A 26,078-nucleotide genomic window follows, 5' to 3' on the forward strand; every position below is an offset into this window, starting at 1 on the left:
TTTTACGATTCGGTCGGATCGCGCCCGTTCGTGATTATAATATTAACAAAATATATTATGTCGCCTTAACGTTGATAATTGCGTGTGCCCAAATCACAACACCCGCACGTCTGTGTTTGGGCTAGTCGGCTGCACCCAAGTTCATTTTACATCAACAATAACAAATAACAATCATTTAAATAATCATCACCCGATGTCACTCACTGTATTAATTCATAGGTTCTATGAAACCGATTGCAGGTGTACAATGAACGTTTTATATTATATCACCGACGCGTAAATATCTCGAGAGCAGCGAAAACGGCAACGGCGGCGTACACTGAGCGACTAACAAATAATGAAAAACGTCCCACGCCCGAGGCCCATAAAATTATAAAATTCGCGAAAGCCAAACGGAAAAGCCGGTTGTCCACTGTCCTTGTGGCGAGGAGTGGGGTCCTTCAAGAGTTCTAGGAATTGCCTACGTCCGTAATTTATCGGCAACGTTTTTCGACGAAAATAAAATTGTATCGGCACCGAACAGCACCATCAAGACATAGATGTTCTCTTTTTGATTTTTCTCAACATATCATTAAAATGTTCTGATATATACCTAACAAAAATTCCAAACACCTTAAGACGTGGATGTGTTATTATTTAAATAACCTGTATAAAAAAATATTAGTCTTTAAGGGCGTCTTCAAAGGGAATCGAGCAGTCGCTTCTTATATTTGGTATCTTTTATTTGTTTTATATAGGTAATTCATTGAACTGTTCATGAATTGTAACTGAATTGTTTCTGATTGTATTCATGTATTAATACGATTGTATATTAATGATAATTAATTTACTATAGTTAATAATAATAAATTATATAGTGATTTCGTTTTATATAACTATAATAATTTATTTTGTATGCGTGGATACAATCGTCCATCTATTAGTTAAATAAGTTCACTCTGTATTCAAAGTCATTAGGACAGGTAGGTATCTATAAGTTAATCACTTAAACACCGGCCTGATGTCCAATGAAAACCAATCACGGGCGCCGTAGGGCGTGACCTCCCGAGAGGATCGTCTGTGATTATAGGTTGTGATCCTGTCTACACTGCCTGCTCCGAGTACAGACGCAATTAAACATAATACTGTAATCGGAAATTATAAAAATTTTCTATTTTTAGCTTTCTGTCATTAAAAAACAAATGTTCACTGAGTCATAGCTTGAATATTATGTATTACAAGGTTCTTCACATAAGTCGTAAGTATCTATAATATCAGTCTGATTATATTAAAGATACATAGCAATATGATATATACAACCATACGGTTTTCTTAATAAGCATTCTAAGTGAAAACTATGATAAAATGCATCAAAACCAGGAAAATTGACAAATTATTTTGTAGTTTCAGGGCCAGTTGTACAGTCACGGTTACACTTCGATTGCGCTTAATCAGCTGATAACAGATTTTATAACCGGCCAAATTAAGCCGATTAAACATCGGTTAACTTTAATGTTTAATCAATCTTTACAACTGGCCCTTAAATATAAAAATTATTCTATTTTCATAGCTAAATATTTAAAAAAAATTTAAAACAAGATTTCTCATAACTGTTTTCTATACTGTAACCTGTAAAAAGTCTAAAAATTACATAAATACATTTTTTCTTAATATATATTTTAAATTCAAATGTAGACTAATTAAATACTAAACAACAATTTTGTTATCTTTTTTAATTTAAAAATATTATAATCGTGGGTAGACACTTGAAACTTTAAACGTGTATCAAAGAAACGTTTTCGACATAAATGAATTCAATTAAAGTATCTACTGCTTAACTAAATCAAAATAATAGTAAAATAAACTACTTTAATCTCAATATTATCATGAAATATACTTATAGTAATATGCTTATATGACGATGGCCGTCTTTACTCAGAATCGTTTTTCGTCTACAATGATATTATGTCATTAAGTTCAAACTTAACACATTGACTACAATGACCTACACGACACCTAATGCACCTAAAAATTCTTTTTATAAATCAATTAAACTAAAATTTAATGCGTAAAGAAATTATAATTGTTTAGCATTTTAAAATGTAATATGTATTTAAAATTTTAACAACCTTCAAAATTAAAATGTTAAAAAGTGGTATGGATAACTAAAAAATATTAATTCTATTTGTTTATTAATAAGCACTAAAAATACTAATAAACGTTTAAGTCATTGGAATCAAGAAATTATTATTAAGATAACCGACTTAATTAGTGGTCACGATCGTTGGACCCCGTACCGGAAACCACAGAATTATGTGCGTTCTCGCGAATTATTATTTTCCTAGCACCGCATAATAATAATTAATAAGCCATAAAGTTATACGACCGTTTGCATTTGGGATTAGAATATGAAGATGCAATGTGCGCATTGTTTATATTACTAGTCAACCGAAATTTTAATAAAATAATTAACTAAATTCCCATAGGTATTATTGTTGTCTAACAATGACAATAACAGTAAAAATGTTTAACATTGAATTGTTCAGTGGCGCAATTAATAAACAAAAACGAAATGCATTAATAAAAAAATAAGCAAATAGCATGTTATTATAAAATTATAAAATATCAGAAGTAAAAAACAAGAGGAAAAAATACAAAAAGTAATCGCCCCCGGGTGGGCTCGAACCACCAACCTTTCGGTTAACAGCCGAACGCGCTAGCCATTGCGCCACGGAGGCCAGTTATGCAATTGATGATTACGAACCGACTTAGGTGCCAGCCGCCCGTATTTGAATAAAAAATGTAATTATCATGACGACGTATCAAGCAGAAAATATAATTTTCTTGTAAAAAGGTGTGTTTTTTATAACGCGATTTGATTTGCCTAGTCGATAAAATGGTTATATGGTACCTACTATTGAAAATTGAACCAAAATTAATTATTAATCCAACAAGTACCTATGTACTAATTTTTAAATTTATATATAATTTAAATTAATTAAGGTTGATACTTGAATACTTTCTCTATTTGTAGCATTTTGCAATTTGCTATGTATTTAAAAATAAGTTCACTTAGATACTAGGTAGGTTAGCTTTGGTTAATTATTTTACTGAGGTTGTAGATAGTTGGCACTTGGCAATTGGCACCCCCAAATGTTTTTTAATGAGCCAATTTTTTTCCGAAATGCATATTTTTGGCCAGTTTTTATATTTGACTCCCATCCCTATCAGGGGCGTGTTCACGGGAGGAGGGGGATGGGGTTATTATATCCTCCCTTTGGCTTATTTTTGTCATATAAAATATGTGATAAAGCAATGAATGTATATATAAATAATATATTTAAAATGACCTGTATTTAGGTAAATTAGTTAGGTATTCGAGTTCGAAATAGGTGATAAACAAAAAACTAATTTTGTAATTAATATTTGTATGTGGCAATACTATGATATACTTATGGTATCTTCGTGATTATAATATGGTGATTGGCGTAAATAAGATTATGCTGTGACATTCTTATTTTTTTTTTAATTTTAGTATTTATTGTACGTTCCGTACATTTTAGTATTTATAGACCTTACGAAAAAATTGTGTAGTTAGGTATAAATAAAGTTGGATTTGCTCTGAAGTCTGAAGATTATTAAGCTTATTAGGTACACTGCAAAAAATAGCGAAAACAATGTTGTCAACAAGTATAGTAAACAACTTTGTCAGAAATTAATTTCATATTCAAGTGACTTATTATATATTTTATGTGTTGCACTGTTGCATTATACTTAGATACGTTTCTTGGTTCTGAGAAGAAATTGAGGAGTTTTGAATAAAAAGACAAGTGTCTACAAAACATTCATTTAATAATGTATAGGTGATGTAGGTATACCTAGGTTTATTTACAGACTTTTAGTGAGCAATGTAAAATGAGAAAAATGTTTAAATAATAAACACTTTCTATTGTTTTTATTTCTTCTTGAAATGCTAGCAAGAGGACTACACTTTAACACTTTTACAGTATTTGCTATAAATTCAGAATTTCAAAACAAAAGTTGTCCCAGTTAATCATAACTATTAGAATGACCATGCGTAACATATTTAAAATAGAATCATCCAATTTTTTAGCATTGTGGTACCTTGTCTCCATAAACTTTGAACGCTTAGGTCGCTTTTCGTCCAGTATTTAATAGATATAGAAATTTTATTTTAATACCGCTATGTCTCCAAATTATTATATGTGCATGAACCAAAAATCTGTTCAAGGAAAAAAAAATCAAAACAATACATTTTTACTGTTTTGTATTGAGTTATTGAAACTAAAGTTAATAGTGTTAAGAACAACAGTGACGAGTGACGAGCATTGGGTGACGACGAACGGTAAGTTGATAGCGATAACCCTGAGACTTATTCTATAGGATTGGAGTATTGTGCACAGTGTAATATTATGAGTTCTCAGAACAGTCATCCTTCACCTCATATATAACAGACAAAGATTGGATCTCCAAAATTTCATTAAAAGTATAAAATCACTTTTCTTTTTATAGTTGGGCCAAAATCGTTTGTACCGATTTTTTTATACTTGTTACTTATCAGTTATTTGATATTTGTATTGTTACACAAATATTTGATCATCCTACCATAACTTATCTGTCACTAAAGTATCTGATAAAGTGACATGTCACCCGGAAATTGTGCGTTTACACGTCTTTTGGGTCTGTCTACTGAATTGTCTAAAAAGCAAATGATTATTGAATATTGTTTATAATTAAGAATTAGAATCATAGATAGCCTATGTAACTGTAATTTACTTGATGGGAAGATAATATTGTGTTTATTTTAACTTTAATTGCATTAATACATTAATATAATATAGTAGGTTCTAAATTGTCTGGTCCCTCTATATGCATGATATTGGGTAGGGAAATGTATCAGTCAAATATCTCTTTTATGTGTAGACACCTCAATATAGTATCAATGTAGGTCGTTTTATTAAGAGATCTGAAGTGCGTACAAATCAAATTCGATTGTAATTAGAAAAGGTCCAAAGTTTGAACATGTAGGTATAGGCAAGAATCATCGACAAGAACCTTCACGTTATCAATAAAATGGAAAACAAAACGGAATCTACGAATAAGCCGTAAGTACAAATGTATATTATCTACCTATATTATTAGGATTATACCACAGTAATGGCACGTAAGTTCGTGTGAGCTAATGTAATTGGATTTTTATTAGGTAAAACTCACTATTTTATTACATTCAGCATTTCAGCCGCTGTATGGCTGTACGTACTTTTCCATAGTTCCATTGTTGAAGTATATTATATTATTATTGTATTATTGTAAATATATTAAAACTCTTCATTTCTCCTTATTCGTCCACGATTGTGGTTTAATAATTGTATTAGTTTTTACTTGTTTATATATTACTTATAAATATATATATATATACGCATATGCAGGATTTATGTAATTTTATGATGACGTTACATTATTATATAAATAATCTGATGCCTAAATGATTATAATGTGACATAATATATAATTATTATATAATAGTGTGTGAACTTTGCAATAATACATCGCACATCGTATAAATTTGATGAGGTGATTCAAAAAGGACGTTTGTTAATAAATTAAAAAAATACAATTCCATGGCAAGTGGTACATGTTAAATTATTTTATCAAAATAATAATATAGGTACTTAGTATTATAATGACTAATGAGTTATGATTGTTGACCGCAATGGGCATCATATAATATTATGTAATCAACCCATGGCAGTACAACACGGTATGTAGGTATATAGCTTGAAATGTATGGAAGAAAATTTGAACCATACATTTTTTCAGAATTTGTGACAAACCAGTTTTTCAGATTAACATTATGCACTCTGAAAATAGAAAACATGATTATGATGCATACATGTGCCATGTGGTACATATGGACTACGAGAGATATTATATGTAATTAAATTGTCCACTGAATAAAGTGTTAAAAAAAAGTTAAAACAAATTATTAAAAAAAATATTTTTCCTAAACAAAATTTAAAACTGCAAAATATGTTCTTCATAGTTGTACCATGGCCACAATGTATCGCTTGTGTTTGTAAAAAAACCACTTAATTACTTATTTTACTATGGACATGCACTATAGGTATACCTATTGTATATTATAAAATATAAGAAATAATAGTATAGTTATCATAAAATTGTATCTGCTGTTTATTTTTATACTTGTAGTAGGATCATCTCCAAAGCAAATACCGCATGATTTTACTTCAGAAATACTTTTTAGTTATTTGTCGATTTTTTCGCACATAAATTGCTGAACAGTAGATAGTAGGTAGCTATAGTATGACACAATCATAATAACGAAAAGTAAATATTACGTATTTGTTTGCTTAACATTTTTTTCTTTTTCTCTCGTAACTCTTTTTTTGAATTATTTTTTTTTTAAAACTGACATGTTTAATCACGTATTACAGGCATAATGGCAAATATTTAAAAAGTGTTTACTGTTAATTGTTAATTGTTTGAATTTGTTGGTGTTTGCATTTTATTAACATCATCAAATTATATACCTATATTTTTTTTTATAATTCAGTAAAATGTAAAATATGATAATATTATTAAACGTATGTTTTTTTATGTCCATGATTCATTAATAATTATTGGTTTAACCGTTTTAATTTTAATTTCAATTTACATGATAAACTGGATAAACATTGGATGTCTAGTATAAATTAACAGAAACTCTTGTAATTATACAATAATCGAATAATAAGTATAAAATACTGTATAATAGGTTAGAAAAATACTACACTAATAATAATATAATATCGATTGAAAACGAAATTAATTTTTTTAGTATCCTCTTCGGGAAAAAGAGGGGGTCTCGTGTCTAAAAAATGAAAATTAAGGTATAATTTATCAAAGGGGTTTAAAATAAGGATTACAATATTTTTTTCCATTAATAATAGGTCATAAACTCATAAATACATATTTTTTAGACAATATTATGTCCATTCGAAACTGGTCAGGTCGTAATATAATATAATCCAAACCTATGCAATAATATTTATGGTAAGCTATGATAACAGCGGATATTTAATACTTAAAATGTCTTCCCTATAATCATATTAAATTATTAACGGGAAAATACGATTATTTTTTTTTACCATAAACAACAACAAAAACACGAACGATTTTACAACCTAAAGCTAATTCGTTCAGACGTTGTACTAGCTCAAAAAGCACCCCGAGGGAGAATGTAAACCTGGACAAATTGACCAAGGCGTTTGTATATTATCCTAACTCAACATATATGTATACATACATGCCACGTACGACACACGTTGTATATACTAATATAATAGGTAGGTATACGCAGTTTTTCCGAGGTTCCCTGGCTGCCCGGCGTTTTATTAATTCCGACCCTATACGATTACAATTATTTATTATATTACACCCGACAGCGAAACATTGAAGTGCACTCGCGGAGTATACGCCGAAAAACGGACAAAAAAAAAAATTAATTATTCACCCCAGGGTATAGCCGTTTATTAGGCGCGCTTTGACAAGTCTCTGTATCGATATAATATACGTACCTACATTATTGGATTCAAATATTGCGATGTTGTCTTACGTCCGAAGTTCCTACTATTATAGTAAGTTACCTACCTACAATATGGGTGTACGACATTTTATACGTAGTTCATTAAAACGGTGTTTTATTTGTAGTTTGTATTATGCAGTCAAGTTGCAATAAACAACGACGGCGTGCCAGTATGTATTCATATATATATACACACGCTGAGTGCGAGCTGGTGGTAGAGAAGGTACGAGACCATTATGCCGTTGCTTAAAATTAATATACTTGACATTGAAATATATCCTGAAAAAGTAAAGACGAAGAAACGGATATATGACAGAGCAATAAATTTCTTGTAAAAACCCGGAGTTAGTATATTTTGTTTTAATAATGATTTATTTAAACGTTGGCCATACAAAAAAAAAAAAACTTTATGCTTTTGTGTGGTAAAGTACATTAAAATAATAATAATAATAATAATAATACCTAATAAAAAAAATAAGGACATACACAGCATTTTTCATAATAACTACATCATAGATGATTACACCATAATACCACCAACTTCTGTTTTGTTTGTATCTAATAGGAATATATTATGCACTTTGTACCAATATAAAATACATATTGGACAGGTATAATTCAGTTTTAAGGTTTTAAATACACAGAGCCATAACCAACATTTTAAATTACCTATAACTGAAGAAATTATTGGAAAAATTAGTTAAATATGTCTGGTACTAATTATATATTTTGTTGTTTTGTAAATATTTTAACATACAACAATATGAGTTATGGCACTAACAAACAGCTATACGCATCCATCACATGTGTTGTTTTTCATCCCAGTTGGTTATTCGTGATAATACAATGTTAGTGGTAGTGTGGTGTGTACTTATTAGATCATATTATTCCTGAAGCGGATTATGTGCCCCTCCGTGAATTTTAACCTAACCTTAGTTTTAGACTAAAATAGTACCTAGGTATAAAGACTAAAACTAAACACACTAAACTTCTGTTGTTATTTTTTTTTCAATTGAATTATTTTTTTTTTAAATAATTAATCAATCTGAAAACAAATCCAATGTGATGCTACTGAGATAAATGAACGTCGACGAACTCGATTGCCACAATTCGATAATATTCCTACTTGTCTGTATAAAAATAATATGGCAACTAGTTGCGAAAACTTTTGAAAATTGACTTAAATAAGCGTGTTTTTTTTTTTCAACTAATAGTAGTTTTTTGACGATATATATTCGTTGTTAATGCAGTTCATGCATAAAGTAGCTATATAACAAAAAATAAAAGGTGTTTGTTGGAAACCTCAACAGTCGAGAACGGCTGGACCGATTTGGTTATTTTTTTTTTAAATGTTCGTAATATTCTGAATGAGGTTTTTACTGAAAAAAAATCTTTAGCACATGCAACGCCGGGCGTGGACAGATAGTTTTATATGAATGATACAAGAGAAAAATACTCGTTCGCAGAGCATTCAATTACATAATATTATAATGTACAACAACTGGTAGCTAAATTATACATATATAATAGTATAATATAAATATTACGTATATTTACTTTGGTCGTTATTCGTTCAAGTACAATGGGATTTCCGAATACCTGGGTATTACTCGCGTTGAATATACGCATAATAATGTTATGTACGTGGGGTATAGGTATGATAATATAATAATATGATGTGCGTGTATGCGCATTGTTCGCGATCCGAGTAAAAAGTGTAAACAATAAATATATGAGCACTGGTGTTTACAATGAGTTTAAGAAGAACAAAGACGACTGCGGGGTTAATGACGACATGTTAGCGTATTAATGTGAATTTCGCTTGTTATTGTTTAATAATATAATAATAAGTATATATATATAGTATTATTTTGGCGTATTCGCGTATTACAGTTACTGCTGCAGGTTGTTTCAATAAAGCCGAAATGGCGTCGATCTATACATATAATATTATTTTCGCGTTGTTGCATACAATGTGTTCGGCGCGTCGAACAATTATTATTGCATATTTAAACGCTCCGAGCGGCAGCGGTGGGACTATGAAAACTCCATTACGCCCCACCAGTCACTACTTTAAATTAGTCAAGTCTCGCGGGACACCCTGTATGTACAGCAGACATGTATACGTGCAGTATGCCGAGCGTTAATTTAGTTGAGCTGAGCAGCGTATGCGTTTGCGGGGAACGGAACAAAGTTTAATATTATTATAATAATTATAATATGTGTTACCACCACCACACGACATTGACTCTTCTTGTAAACGAGAGAGCTCCGTCCGCATAGGAGCAGCTTCAGCTGGTTTACCCGCCGCCGAGTGTGTGCGATAATAACATTATTATAACACGTGTATTGATGTCGAATTTCATAACAATATTATAATGATATTATATTATATTATGCTGTCAGTCGCGGCGAAAACGGCTGAAAACTACAGAGACGGGTTACGCGGTACATCCGAAATGATGTATCAACAGTAATTGTCCTCAATTGTACTTTTAATTCACATTATTATTGACCATTTTAAAATATATTCTCAAAAAAACTGCGAAATGTGTAAAATTGTCACATTTTTATTTCTAGTTGGTACTCTAAAAATTGGGATGTAATATTATAATCAAAAAATAGAGAAACAAAAAAATATGTAAACTATTGTAATGTGTGTAAAATGTACTACCTACATATATTGCCTATATATATCTAAGCAATATATAATTTGTTTAATATTGTCAATTACCGATAAATGATAATAAGAACAATTCAAAGATTGTTTACCAAAACAATAATTTTTTATCGTAGATGTATCTACTTAAGTCGAGATAAATACAATATATATTATGAGGTTCATCTCTATACCCCCCTCAACTCTCAGAGTTAGAACTTTTGACTAAGGCAGAGTTTGTGCATCGATTAATAAATGAAACGGCACTTGCAGGGTGTATGGTGTATCATTGTGTTGGTTGGATGTTTTATTTTTGAATTATGTGTGGGGTTATGAGTCATAACTTATGACTTACGATGGTACACGAGATGAACGATTAGTTTCGATATTTTGTTTCCTTGCAAACAACGATTACACGCCCAAAGTTATAATAACAATAATTGGGTCACGACAAATAAAGTACTTAATCATTTCTTGATAGAGTTCTTAAGAATAGTAATAATAGCAACGACAACAGCAACAACAACAACAACAACAACAACAAGTTAAAATACTAACCTAAAATTGTAGGTTAAAACTCTTAAAGGATTTTTTTAACGCCTGACATTGTGTAATGGCAAGACAAAAGAATAAATACTTTTACGCGGAGACCGATGGGAAACACGTCTCGCTGAAACTATTTTTTGTCCCGTCTACGTACTTACCTTATTCTATACAAAAGACGAAACTATAATAATATTATACTGCAAAGTAATTATGCAAACATAATATAGGTATATTGGATGGCGATGTAGTGCCTTCGACACTCATTTAAAATATTATAATTTATAATATAATATATTATTATAACATTATTATTATCATTATAGTTTTTATGTGTAAACAAAGAATTTTTTTGTTTTATCTTATCCGCAGTACGCATATAAATGTTGTAATTCATTTGCATTTTACACGTCATTATAATGCGATTGAATGCAATGGGATTCATTAAACATTCGCCACGTGCGGAATAAATGGTTGAATGATATATTTAATTTGTTTACATCGTTTACTTTTGAATTCCGCTCGTTTTATACATACAACATGCGCATTGTGAGTATTTTAATTAAAACTCCATTATTTTGTTGATGTTTATTATATTTTTATTTATATACTGTTATTACTACAATTTTCTTGGGCCATAGAAATGAATTTACTATAGTCGAAGAAGAAAAATTGTGCTCTTCATTGAAAACAACTCTTATCATCGGTCTCAATTAAAATTTATAAACATGTGTTCACTCCACACAGTCACCGACAGGGTGTTACTGAAATAATATTCATTGTTTATTCAGTAATAGGAACGTTTAATACTCGTAACGTTCATGTAAAGTAGATATTTTCTCATTTTGTATAAAATTATAATATTTTATACGCCTGCGAAAATTTCACTTTATTCTACCTGCGACACTAAAAATAATCAAGACCAACGTGGTGAACTATAATAAATTACTTACGAATTGATAAAATCAATGAAATAAACATAATATTATTCACACATGAGATTTCGGAATTTTGTTTGTATTTATATACTCGTTTAATATACATACAGGTAGCTGGTATAAATACGGTTGTGTAAGTGTTACGTACCTGAATATTTTTTAAACTTAAACGAGTCTATTTTATTTTTTTTAGGAGCTATTTTTCCACCAAAACCGTAAGCACCAAACGCATCAGAGTAGATAGGAATACTAAATGGACCCACGTGATGTAGCCATTTTGAAGAGAATTTTCCAAGAGTGTACGACCAAATCGTTACGTGCTTGTTATGTTATCTCGCTCGTAAGCTTTTACGCTGTAGTCAATTCAAAATACAATAATTTAAGGCTAAAAAAACAGATTTTTAGAAATTAATTGTGCTTTAGTGTATAGAGCAACACGGTGAATCATTATTAAATAATATAATATTTGACTAAGTACCTACCTACTATACCAACATTATTTTCAAAAATTAAGTCATTTTACAGTAAACATGAATACTATAGCCTATAGGTATGCCTATATACTATTATACTATTATAATGACACGTATAACTATTTATAAATATACATATAAAGTTTCATGAGTTTTGACTAACAATATAATATATGAGGCACCTACTTTTTGATATATACCTATACTCATTTATGAACATTATTATTATCAAAACTATGAACCTACTAAAATGTTTTGTTAATTATTTATTTTTGTTATGTAACACTACGTTTTTAATTTTTTTCATGATTTGTAAGGGATTATACAACTTTCAACAATAAACTTGAAAACATTAATTTTTTATTTTGTCACAAGTTGTTTTTATTTAACTTTAAGGCGCGGCTACCAAAAAAGCATAAAGTACATTATAATACAGTTCTTAATACTATCGCTGTTGGCCTTTACAGATAAAATTGTATGATAGTCTTTGATGTATTTATTTTTAAGGGTTTTTCAAAAATATATATTCCCGCATATTTGGTCACTTTGAGGGCATTTCCACAGTGCATTTTTTTCTTTTGACATGAATAAATCCCTCCTGAACTCTACACACATGGGTTTATTTATATTTAGTGTAATACTATGTAAGTCGTATGTTTTTCAGTTAAACATCATTGGAGCACGTACGGGGTTTTTGATTTCATACCTACAGGGCGGGAGTGTAAAAGACGGGAAGCGCATCGCTTAACTCAAATTTGTGTCATATTTTAAAATGATATATGTTCTGAGTGAGGGGGGGAGCGATGATGCCGATTTCACAGGACGAGTGCCCCGGGTGTCTACCACTTTTGCGATGCACGCAAGACAATGCATAAGACAAGGACAGAGAAACAGTCATCGGTGGAGATGAGTGACCATGAGACGTAGTGGTGAAACTGTTAATAAAACCTCCCTATGTGCAAACACACGGCTGTGGACACGGAGAAAACCGATTGACAACGATCTCGTGGGGGTTGATGGGGCGAAGGGGCTAGAATGCGGTAGAAGCTGGTGAGTTGTCCTGTCATACACACACATATGCACGAGCAGCACGTAATATATATAGACACAGGTGGAGAGATACAGAGAGACAGAGACAGATAGAGAGGGGGAGAAAGAGAGAGGGAGAGAGAGGGGGAGGGAGAGAGAAAAAGAGACAGAGAAAGGTGGCGAGTATAAGTGAGTGAGTGAGTGAATGAGTGAGATAGACAGGCGCGGACAGAGAAGCTTAAGGTATATAGGATGAGGTTCATTTTTGAAACGATGACGGGCCGGCGATCGCGGGACGACGGTGTGGTGGTGCGACTCAGCGCGTACTACACAGCGCTCTTCTCACGTCCGCCGCACGAAAATCCTTCGAGTATAAAAAGTTATAAACTTATAAAAGTTTCACTTGGCTTTTAAATTGCTTTTGCCAGGCCGAACATAACACGTGTTGGTACAAGTGTGGTGGAGGGGTACGCAGTGGCGATTCGTTTTACTGTACACCAATAACAGTAATAATAATAATAATAATAATAATAATAATAATATAATAATAAACCAATCGTGCGATCCGGTGAAAACTATGGCGACGACTATTAGCAACGACCGTCTGATGACACTTCGTCGAGTTGACCTAACCTATGCCATGTAACGCGTTTGAGAGCCTATGCCGCGATCACTTTTTCTAATAAGAAGGGGGGGGGGTTGAAGGCGAGGCTACATCAATTTATCTACGTCAGAGTTGTTCAAGGCAGCAGCACGTTTACTGTCATATATATTTGATGTAAACTGCAATAGACATGTGAATCTAGTCAAGAACTCGTAAATATTGTATATGCAATTGAGGGGCCGTGATCGCATTTAGCTGCTGCATGGTTTGTACAAAAAAAAAACTTCGCCTATGTGCCGTCCAACCAATAACCTTCATCATTATTGACATGATTTGTGTTGTATACTCGAATAAACGGTAAATCTCGAGCTCAACTGTCATCGTTAGGTTTCTGAATTTGTTGCGTTCGCGCGATCTACTAGGCAACCATTGTCATGTATAATAGTTAATCTACGGTTGGTGCAGCAGGTGTGTCTCATTCGACGTAGTGATCACTTTGACTGAGTGATAACACAAATCCTCGAACATCGATGGTAAATGTTTTTTTTTTGTTACGTCATGTTTTTCTGATATTATAATAATATAGTGTAAAAAATATTAAACGTTTTATTTTGTGACCAAAGTTATGACTTGATGAACGGCTTACACATACGGTCATACGGAAACATGCAGTCGTGTATCGCGTGATCGGACATTAATAAAATATAGGCCCAGTATTTATTTGAAATACAAATAATGGTAAAAATATGAAAAAAACATGCACCTACTATGTTGTATAATATTTTTTACAAAAAAATCAGCAATTAATGATATTATTAATTACAAGTCAGTGATCACATAATGTCATATTGGGATTAAAATTAAAACTATCTTTTATATTATGTTAATTGGTGTAGTAAAATTATCAAAAACAAACTATAAACCGGGGATTGGAACATACAGAACTGTGACATCGACCTACATGTTATCATATCAAATTGAAATGTCACATCCGATAAATGGTACATTTACGAATTATCAAACAATAACCACAGACTTTTATGCTTTATAAAATACGAATTTTGTTTTTTCTAAATGTTTTTCAAACACTTGAAATTTACATTTATAGTATGCATTTTGATAAAAATATGCGAAAAAAAAATGTTTAATTCAATTCAGGATGAACCAATTTTTGGAAATAACGAGCATGTGACCAAATATTTTGGAAGAGTAAAAAAAACACTCAAACAGTCAAACGGCTAGAAATACGGTAGTACTAAGTTTTAAGTAAGAACCATGCGATTTGATATATTATTATGCATTATAAAAAATAGAGTACGAAGTTGAATATTATTATTGTTTTATCCGATGGGTTCATCTAGTCTGAATGTCTGATTAAACGCCTGTAAGTATCTTTTTGACACTAATCGACTTTTATTTGATATCGCATACATTATAATTTTTTTTCNATACACGTGTAACATTAAATACACGGATCAATACACGGGTTTCATAATTACACGTGTACCCGTGTATATAAGTACACGTGAAATCGTAAGCCCTAGTTCATCTAGTCTGAATGTCTGATTAAACGCCTGTAAGTATCTTTTTGACACTAATCGACTTTTATTTGATATCGCATACATTATAATTTTTTTTCATGTTATCCGCAAAGCAATGTTTTTAATGAAAAACTTTTTTCCCCCGAGGAATTGACTGATGGCTCATTTTCCATCTGACATTACCGCGGGTAGGTAGGTAAATATATTATTATCGAAACGCATAGCATAACAGTTTTCCCGTAAAGTTTAAAAGTTCAAAGCACGAATGGGTGTTAATTGTTTTACTCGAATGAAAAAAATAAAACTAACCGTGTGAAATTTAATCATTCAAGAGCCGAAGCAAGAAAAGTTATAGTTATACAACGCGTTTATTTATTTCATTATGAGTTTGTGAAAACTGAAATAAAATTGACACTTACAATCCCGCGGAATGTCGAGAATCCGACAAATAATCCGGCAATCGAATTAAACTCAACCCAACATATAATTATTATCATCCCACGGAAAACTACACATTTTTAATCAATTTAATGTCGGGTGCCAAAAATAAATAAATAATATGTCATTTACGGTCGAATTGGATTTACCGTGGACATTTTATCCAGTTTATATTATTCGCCAATATTTCCGACCCTTCGATAAACATTAAACTGTACCGCGGCGGACGACCCCTTAAGGGGTGTTTTCGAGATTATTATAGTTTTAAATTATATCAGTCATTTGATGGGCTACACCGTCGGCAATATAGCATGTCGATTTTTGAAAAGACCTCGAGAACTTACTGTTTTCCGCCTCTCTTCGTCTTCGCGAAAACTTTGCAGTGTTTTGTGCAGTCGAGCTCATTTCTCTGTGTACATATATATATTTATATATTATGTATGGTATGTATTGTGGGAAGATATATATATTTATATATGTATATATCAAGATGGAGAGAGTGGGAGAGAGAGAGAGAGAGAGAGAGAGAGAGAGTGTACATATCTTTAGGCGTATCGAAATCCACTTTTAAACGAGATGTTTGCGAATTATTATCGTTCAAATAGTGCGTCGGGTGTCTGCGCGAGGACAGTATATTATTATATATACGGCCGTACTGGCGGGTGAGCGGACGGATGTTGAATTCCGCGGCGAGATAGTGTGGAACGGTCTCGCCTTTCACGGTTGCCAAAATTCAAACGACATTGCTCGTAAACCGCTCGTCGAAAATAATAATATGATTGCGATACACCGAACGGTTCATAAACCGAGACGTTAAAACGTATTTGGTTTTTCGCCATGAAATGCTCTGACAGTACACAAAATGCAATAAATACGTGTATAGTACTGTAGTATGCGTATACTGTGTAATATATTTTATTATTTTCTTCGCCCCTTAACTATAATGCTCTTGGCAGAAACCCCACACAGCCATACTTCGCGCGCGTCTACGTACACGTCCTTAGAAAAACGAATTTGAATGCTATCAGCATTATATTATTATATACGATAAACGTAAGAATAATGACAATATTGCGAAACTGTATTATTATTATGCGTGTACACGGGGAAACAATTGACTTGAGTTAGTTAAGTCAACGTCAAGAACGTTAATCTTTACAATATTTAATAGTTGACAAACAATAAATTCAACTCAGAGTTCAAAGTTAATGTGGAGAAAAATATGATTAACTTGACTCAGTTAAAAACGACTGAATTACTATTTCTATTTTTTAATGAGGTACTGGTCACGCATATTACATAATATAGTGATTGTGCAGCTCTATTTTTTAAAATTTTTTGATAAATAATAACTAAACATTTTGTTTAAAATTATTCATATTATATACTATATAGATATTCTTTCTTATTGCACATTAGTTGTAGAGGTTAAATAAATTACACAATTGTGTCATAGGAATTATGTTTTATATTTAAATCAAGGAATTTTTATTTTTTAATTCTTATTCAAAATAATAGTTAAGAACTCGATTTAGCAAAAAAAAAAATGTTGATTATTTAGTTTTAACTACAATTACAGCTATAACTTAATGTTTTAATTTTTAAATTAATTGGAAACTGGCTCTGTTGTTATGGTGGATACTTAATTAGGTAAGTTAAACATTTAAAAGAAATTAACATTTTAACTTTCCTTTCATATTTTAATGAGTTGATGCCCCCACCTTTATGAATCATAATGAATTTAGTTACCAAATTTCCGAGTTTCTATGTATTATTAAGGCTCATATTTCTTACTCAATTTCGAAATGTATCGATTTGCCTTATTGTTACAGGTGAGTTGTATAGGTACGCCTGATGTACCAGCACGCGATGGCCTGTATCACCGACATTGTCGAGTTCAAACTTGAAACTATAACTATCCGATTCGTTACGAGTTAAGTCCGTAGACATTATTATTACTATCATGATGTCTTTTACGAAATATATAACCATTTACCACGCTCATACTACAAAATTCGTGTAAATTACGAGAGAACCTATGGAAAATAACGAACATAATATTATGTGGGAATAAATTTATTATATTATTATTAAAATGTGTAGAGGCGTAGTGGAAATATAATTCTCGACGGGGTCACTGCAATATAATCGAATACAGTATAATATCATCAGTAGCATATTTACGGGGTGGGGTTATGTAGTATGGGTCCCCCATGACTTCTGTTTTGCCATTTCGCATCAGAAATAATATATTATGCTCATAATATATAAATGAGTATATTAAATACAAATAAAAAATGTGGTATCATTATATTTTGTGTTCAATATGATAGTTACTGTAATTGTATTATAATAACTATAGGTGTTAGCTCTAGCCCAGCTAATCAATCACTCACGGTTGAAATAACCAATTTTTAGATGGTAGGTATTAAAACCGATAGCTAGCAAGGAAAATAAACATGAGATACCCGTTCATGCCAAATATTCAACATTTCCTCAATTTTAAAAAGTATTAAGTCCTATCATAGGTTCGGTTTTAGGTTAGTAAGACAGAAGACAAAAGTAAATAATTTATACTTTTTCCTATTTTTAATTGATGAAGTATATATTCTTTTATTATTAGAACAGACTAAACTAGGTTGGCATTGTGGCATGTCAATTGTCAACTACCAATAACTCATTATCATATTTTGTGTTTTGGCTGTAAAATCGTAAATATCTATTGCTTGATATACACTATATGTGATAAAAAAAATCATGTTTCAATCCGTTAAATGCCACATGATATATTTTTAATAGATATCCAAAACTTACAATTCCTCAGTTAACAAGTATTTTATTAAATAAATATGGTACATATTATTTTATATTGTACAATGTTAATAAGTTTCTATAATTTAAGAATTTTTCTTATTTCTGGCGGTGAAGGGGGTACAGCCTCCTTTTGAGTTAGTGGCTAATGGTGAAATACATGCCTACTCCCCTCCACACAGACAAAATACGCCACAGTACACAGTAAGGTAAATGTAGTGGGTTTAAGTAGCGATTTGTCATTTGTGCATAGCTTACGCAACAACTTTTTGGGGGTGTGAAAATTGAAAAATAAATTTGAGTGAGTGTATTATTTTAAAATAATAAGTCGTGTGTAAATCTATGACCTATATTAATGTATTATAATATGACTGCTTTACGATATCATTTGTACGTCGTATACAACGTCTCTCGCATATTGCTTTATAAATTATAAAATATTAATAATAAAATACGATATGTAACAATATTATATTAATATACGGAACGTCTTCTAATGATTTAATTCGCACAACTATACAACTATATAATATGTATAATAAGTACTGAAAACCATCGAAAGTCACGTACAACCAATATTGTATACACGCACGGCATAAACTCAAAGAGCGTATATAACTATTAATACCAATTTCCGGAGCATCGGCGCCGCCAAATCCAAATCCAGAAACTACATAATATTATTATATTATGTTGTTTTCGTCCACATCGTACACGGCGCCAATCTATATATTATATATATATTATATACACAATGCGGTATTCTACGTCCGGCGAGTGGTTGCAGGATTATCAGTTTCATTTTTTTATTTGGACAGAAAAAATACTATCGCGCGTAATTCCAAATGTATCGTTTATATTTAGGTATAATATTAGGTGTAATGTTGCTGTCGAACGGTTGTGTAACTTACGATTAGAAGTTAAATCGTACGTGACTGATGAGTTTAAGTCTTCAACAATCGCGGGTAATGATGAGACACTGAGAGGTAGAGAGCGAACCGATAATAATATAATATCATATTATAGGTGTTTACCTACAATGGCGAAGGAAAAATATGCGAGTTTTCAACAAACGACAAACAATAATAATATTCACACATACTCCCACGCAGATGTGATAGAAACGGTTTAAATATGGTTAGCCTCACATTTCTGAAAACAATAAAACTATTCTCACACGCGTTGTACTGTGGACAATATTTATGACTATATTAGTGTAGAGTAACATCATCTCGGAGTTAAGAGAACGAAAAAGTTGTAAATAGATGATTGATTTTTTTTGTTTTATTTCCATAGAAATCTCGAGAACTTGAATATGCGCACAAGTGCACACCACACGATTTTCACCCTTGATTAGGTTCTCCGAGGGAATTGAAGAGTCCTTTTCGATTTGGGAAAACTTTCTACTCGCAACCTCATTAATTATATCCTTTGGATATGGCTGGTTGAGTTTGCCTTTCTATCTTAAATTAACATGTTAAATTGAACTAATATTTAAACAGCTAAACATTTGTGGAAGTACTATTATCGTTGATTTGTAGATTAACATATATTATTGTCCTGCATAGTAATGTATGCCTTGTTTAAATATTTCTTAGAAATCTCAATAATTGTCCAATGGCTAGTGGCGGTGATATTTGTAATTTCCTAATGATAATGTTTATTGATAGTGGGTAATAAAACAAAGTAAATTTTCAATTTTCAAAAAAAAAGGTGTAACCAAAATATTTGTCTGCAGGGCCCCACTGGGGAGTGGTCATAAATCAATAATTAATCATCATATTTAGAAACAATACTGAAAGTAGATCGATTTACTTCATAGTGTCTTAAAATATTAAACGCTTTTAATAGAAAACCCTAAGTCAATTTTTTGACAGTTTATAATTAGGTTTATAATTTATAAATAATTCGTCAGAGCATGATGAGATAAGTACATTTTGGGTCATTCATAATTAAAACTAAAAATCTTTAGTAAAAATATTCAGAATTATCAAAATTTGTTTTACATTTGAGGATGTGATTTATTGTCAGATTTAGAAAAAATCATTAATTTAAATTCAATGAATTATTAAAATATGTATTGATAAAAAAGTTTAAGTTACTGAGTAATAATATATTAATGAAAACAGAAATACGATAAACATATTATTATGATACATTTTTTAATAATAATCTGAAAACTGTTTTGATGAAATGATTTGTTGGACATTGAACGTATTGATGTTTTTTATTGATTCATTTTTAATTCTTGCAATAAATAATTCAATAAAAAATATCGCTGCACGCTATTTAAAGTCAAGTTGTTTTTTTTTTGAAAACTTTTTCCGAGAATTTACTGGTTACACACACACGCACACACCCTCGTGTCCTATTTCACGTGGACTTAAACAGAAGTGAATAGTAAAAAATAACAATACCAAAAAGTACTAGCTATTTGTATTTTGTATACATTATGCGTTACATTACAAAACAGTCCTACAAACACTTGATGTTATGACAGTAGTCATTTTATACCCGTAATACGCTGAATCAGTTGAATTCTATGCATCCATAAAAAATACATAACTTTAACGGAAACACAGCTCTCAAGTAGAGATGGAAATGACCGCGTGGTGCAACAAAATAACACAACAGTAATCATCGTGTATGCACGAGTGAGGTCTAAAATATTAATAATAGTTATTCAGTGTAGTTCTCTTTCGCGTCTTTCGTGGACAGTGGGTCACGGGTTAGGTTATATAAATATATTATGGGTAATAACATCATGTATACTAATTTTTCGATTTTTCGATTTTTCGGTGATCTTTGGCCGAGGATTTAAAATCGAATAGGTGCACTCTGCATATTATCATTTGACTCCCACTCTACAACATTGATTATAAAATAGAAATAAATGCTCTATAATCTAACCAATGCAGTAACGTAATAATCAACAAATTAACATATAATGATATGGTGATCGGAAACAAAGATGATTATGCGTTTTATACGATTTCAAATTATATACTCAACACTAGTTTTGGTGAAATTTAAATTTTAAATTTTACCATATTTGTTTTTATATTTTTTTAATACACCATACTGGTTATGCTAATGGAGTTTCGTGTAATCACGTATAGATGTTTTATTAAAATAATATTATCTCCGATCACCGTCGAGGGCCGATATCGGAATAATATGGTTAGGTGTACATAGAACGGTGTACATAATAATACACGACGACTGCTGCAGTGTAGATATGCCATAAATAGTTTATAAGTGTAATGCAAATGATAGACGTGAGTGTATACCGCTGCCGTGTATGTAACATATATAAAATATAATATGTAGGTACCTAAAAGTATACGCAATCTAAAAAGTTGTCTGTCAACGATAATTTCTCCAATGTGCATTCAGAGCCAGATATGTTATAATAATATTGTTTTGAAACTCAATCTCGGCCGATAAAACATTCAAACAAAATATATGGATTTGTGAAAAAATATCTCGATATAGAATACGTTAATGCACTTGGTAGTGTGACGGGTGCTAGGGCTAGGATTTCTATGCATTTTAATGTTTTTTTTTCTGTGAGTCCACATTGATAGGTTGTTGCACTCATCAGATATATATTCACTATTTGGGGATTATTCTCGATTAATTTTTGCCTGTTTTGGTAAATAAAATGCTTATTTTAGAATTTATATTGCACATAAATCCTAACCCTTACTGATGACTGGTGAGGTGTGGGGATTCAAAAGTACAGGATTATATTTTTTCATCTCAATTATCTTACGAATACGATATGTTTATTTTTATTTAAAAAAATTATTCTGACCAGAACTCGACCTGAGCAGGATTTGGATAAATTATAATGTTATATAGGTCATAAAATAAAATATATTTTATTATACAATGGTTTATCAAACTACTACTAATCTATACTGATCATGATTTAAGTATTCGAGTATATTAAGAACAAAATATGAGTTATGTATCTTGTATTAAAATGTCAAGGTCCTGTGGGCAAAGCTATACCGCCTCTCCTTCTTTAATATTAGAAGAGCGGAATGGGCTGCTTTATTACGATGTCCCGCATTTAGTGCTCAATAATTTTGTTTTTGATGCAATTCACCTTCATTCACGAGTAGATATTATCTATACAGACTTTAAGAGAGCAATTGACATGATTTACCACGGTGTTCTCATAAAAATTCTTTAAAACCTATACTATTCTTAACCTAGTGTAAATTGTATCTTGAAAACAGATACCATTGGGTCAAAGTGTTTGGCACAATGTAATTTGTTTTATTATGCTCTTTTGAAGTTTTTCGAGGGTGTCGCCACCCTTCAAATATCTTGTTATCTTTATTTGTTAATAGTACTTGTAACACTTTGCAATATAGTCGTCTTCTTTGTTTCACTGACGACATGAAACTATGCATGGAAGTTGGGTCCTATGAGGATTGTGTTTAATTGCAGAACAAAAAGTCGAAGAAAATGTTTATACACATTTCTCGTATCGTATATATTTGTTATTCATCATCAATGTTTTTGTACTAGATCTTGGTTTCAGACTAACTAATAGGTAGTCATAATCTATGACCACACATGGACATGATAAGTTCTAAAATGATAAATCTCTCTGTTTTTGGCATGAAGAGAGTCCATTCTTTCAAAAATGGGTTATCCCTAAGAATAGTTGCTCTACTAATAATTGTTTGTACTTAGTACCTTAAAATATTGAATGTGACATGAAATCTTAGTAAATACTTCCTCTAAATTGAACAAGTTCAGCGACGAGATTTGAAGGTTGTAGTATCTTAACTAGATATATTTCTCAAAATCTTAAATAAACTCTTATACCAAATAGGTAATACCAAATCACCTACAACTCTCCTATCTTTAATACTCTTTAATATTCTTCAACAGTCAGGTCGGACAGTGCACTCAATTTTCCCACCACTATCCAACGAGTTTAATATTATTATGATATAAATTTAGTAGAAATAAATATTTTACCGAGTTCAATAAATGGTTGCATTTTTTAGGGATCGATCGACTGAGCATTCTGCAAGATAGTTCGTATTATTATTCAAATTTTCTTTTACGAGGTTTTCATTTTTCCCGAGGACAATAAAATATAATATGAAACTTCCATACACCGTAAGATGTATTAAAAAGTGTTATTATTATTTTACTGCAGAGGTAATGGAAATCCAAGTGAATTATTATTTTTAAAACTGCATTTCCAAATGATTTTAGTCTCATAATCCTCTGTATTTCTTGACGTCATTTTAGAATAAAGATCTAACTGATTGATAATAAATAATGAATTAAAATAAGTCGGTAGACATACTAGATATAAAAATGTAGATATTAAAATTAATTATTCGGTGTTTATTTAATTAAAATTCTGATAACACTACCTTTTTATTATTAATATTGAATAAATATATTAATAATATAATTTAATATAATTTAATAATATGAATATGGATCTATATAATAGAATATCGAACATTAGTGCTAATTAAAATAGTAATACATATTAAATATGGCTGTCATCACAATGACATTGTGATTGATTTGACTTAGGCATGCCTAATTTATTATTTACTTAAGTTGTGTTTTGTTAATCAATCGCAAAATCAACCGCGCACAATATATTATTCTAGTTTACATAATAATAATATGTTAATAGTTACCAATTGTAGACTATTTCTATTTACACTATGCCACTATGTACCTGTCTAATCGATCCAGGTGCATATTTTCAACATGTATTACAATACTTCGAGTTAATCTAATTGCTTGCGCTAAAATTTCACAGAATTAATGCACGTTAATGTATTTTATACCGGTTACAAATTCGGCTTGAATAAATCCAAATTCAAGATTGCGACAGACCCGTGCATTTATGTACTACATAATGTAATATGTAATACGCGTCCGGTTTCATATTATCCAAGTGTAGGCTTAATTTCGCGACCTTTTTTTTATTAGCATACGTATACGATTGCCATAATGCCCAAACCACTTCACGTTACTATCATGAACTGTAATAAACACGTAACAAACTCAATTATACTATTTTTGTTGATGTTTGCCAATTAAATGTGTTCATTTTTTTTTTTTAAATCGAAACGTCATAACAGAACAGCTGCAATGATGGCTATACGCTCTCGAGGTTCTCGTCATACGATAACATATTGATATTATTTTGTACACAATTATTATACACCTAAACGTCTAGTAATTGGTGGCTGAAAGATTGTGAGGTATGTGATATCATGTACCTGTATATAGAAGCTACCAAACATTATTGTTTTGTTAATGACACAATAGTAAACAAGAATTAGTAATACTTATCCAATAATGATAATCATGAGCTCAGTGGGGACCATTATCTTATTAGATATATGAACAATAAAAACCACAGAAAATAATAAAAGCCGTGCTTACATCTATGCAAATAGAAAATCACTTTGTAATAAAATTGTTTTTTTTTTTTAATTGTTAGAAGATATGTGTATAAAAATTATAAAAATATATGGAAACATTCAAACATGGCGAAATGTGTCAATTAAAACTTAGCTTTTATTGTACTCAGATTCTTTTTAAACTTTTTGTATATGTACTGTAAGTAGGACGTATTTTGCAGTTACCTGCAATTGTCAAGGTTTGTTAATAATATTGTAGTGAATAAAAAATGTACATTTATTTATGAAATCCTAGACCTTTTTATACCAGTTTTATATGATGTGCTGTACATAAGTGACATAAGTATAAAATTGTAGGGGGAACAATTTTGCAGATTAATTGTCGACCTCCACTGCGAAATCGGCTAAATGTATTATTGTATACAAAATGCGATATAGGTACCTACTCGCCTTCGTCACCCCGCGTGGCGCGTTCTCCTCGGGCAAGCGTCCCGGACACAGTTGTGGTTTCGCGGGAAAGGAATTTAAAATGGCGAATGTTACACACCCGACAACCGTAATGACACCCAAAAGATATTAGGACTGAGAGACCGCAGGTCATCAGGTGGGTATTGCCGTGTATATATGTGTGCGGCCCCCGGAGAGAGTGATATAGAGTGAGCTGCTGCGTTGAACTCGCGTTTTTGTTCGACGGCAGCCGGGGCCGCGATTTCTTTGCACCGCTGTCAGTCGGACTTGGCCATTGTCCAGTGTCCAGAGAACCCTTTTTGGGGTTTTCTAGTCCGGACACATCGGCCTTCCCGGGGGGATAAGATAAGGAATGGTCGATAAACGGCTCCCGATATTATAATGTCTATGCGCTCGCACACACACACACACGATCGCATTAGCTGTGCCACGTATATATGTGTTGGTATATATAAACGCAGACGAGGGTCGTTTTATTTTCGGTACAAATGTCTACTCGGTTCTCTTGTTTCGTTTCCGAAACTCTTGACACCGTATCAGACGTATCGTGTATTCGTGTGTGGGTGT

General features: G+C 31.5%; 1 non-coding gene across 1 annotated transcript; it reads right to left on the reverse strand.

The window, feature by feature from the left end:
- Positions 1-2,644: 2,644 nt before the first annotated feature.
- Positions 2,645-2,717, reverse strand: Trnan-guu. The gene has a single exon. It is a non-coding gene; the product is annotated as a tRNA-Asn (tRNA).
- Positions 2,718-26,078: the final 23,361 nt, after the last annotated feature.

This window comes from Myzus persicae, unplaced genomic scaffold, assembly GCF_001856785.1.
Source record: "Myzus persicae strain clone G006 unplaced genomic scaffold, MPER_G0061.0, whole genome shotgun sequence".
Classification (NCBI taxonomy): Eukaryota; Metazoa; Arthropoda; class Insecta; order Hemiptera; family Aphididae; genus Myzus; species Myzus persicae.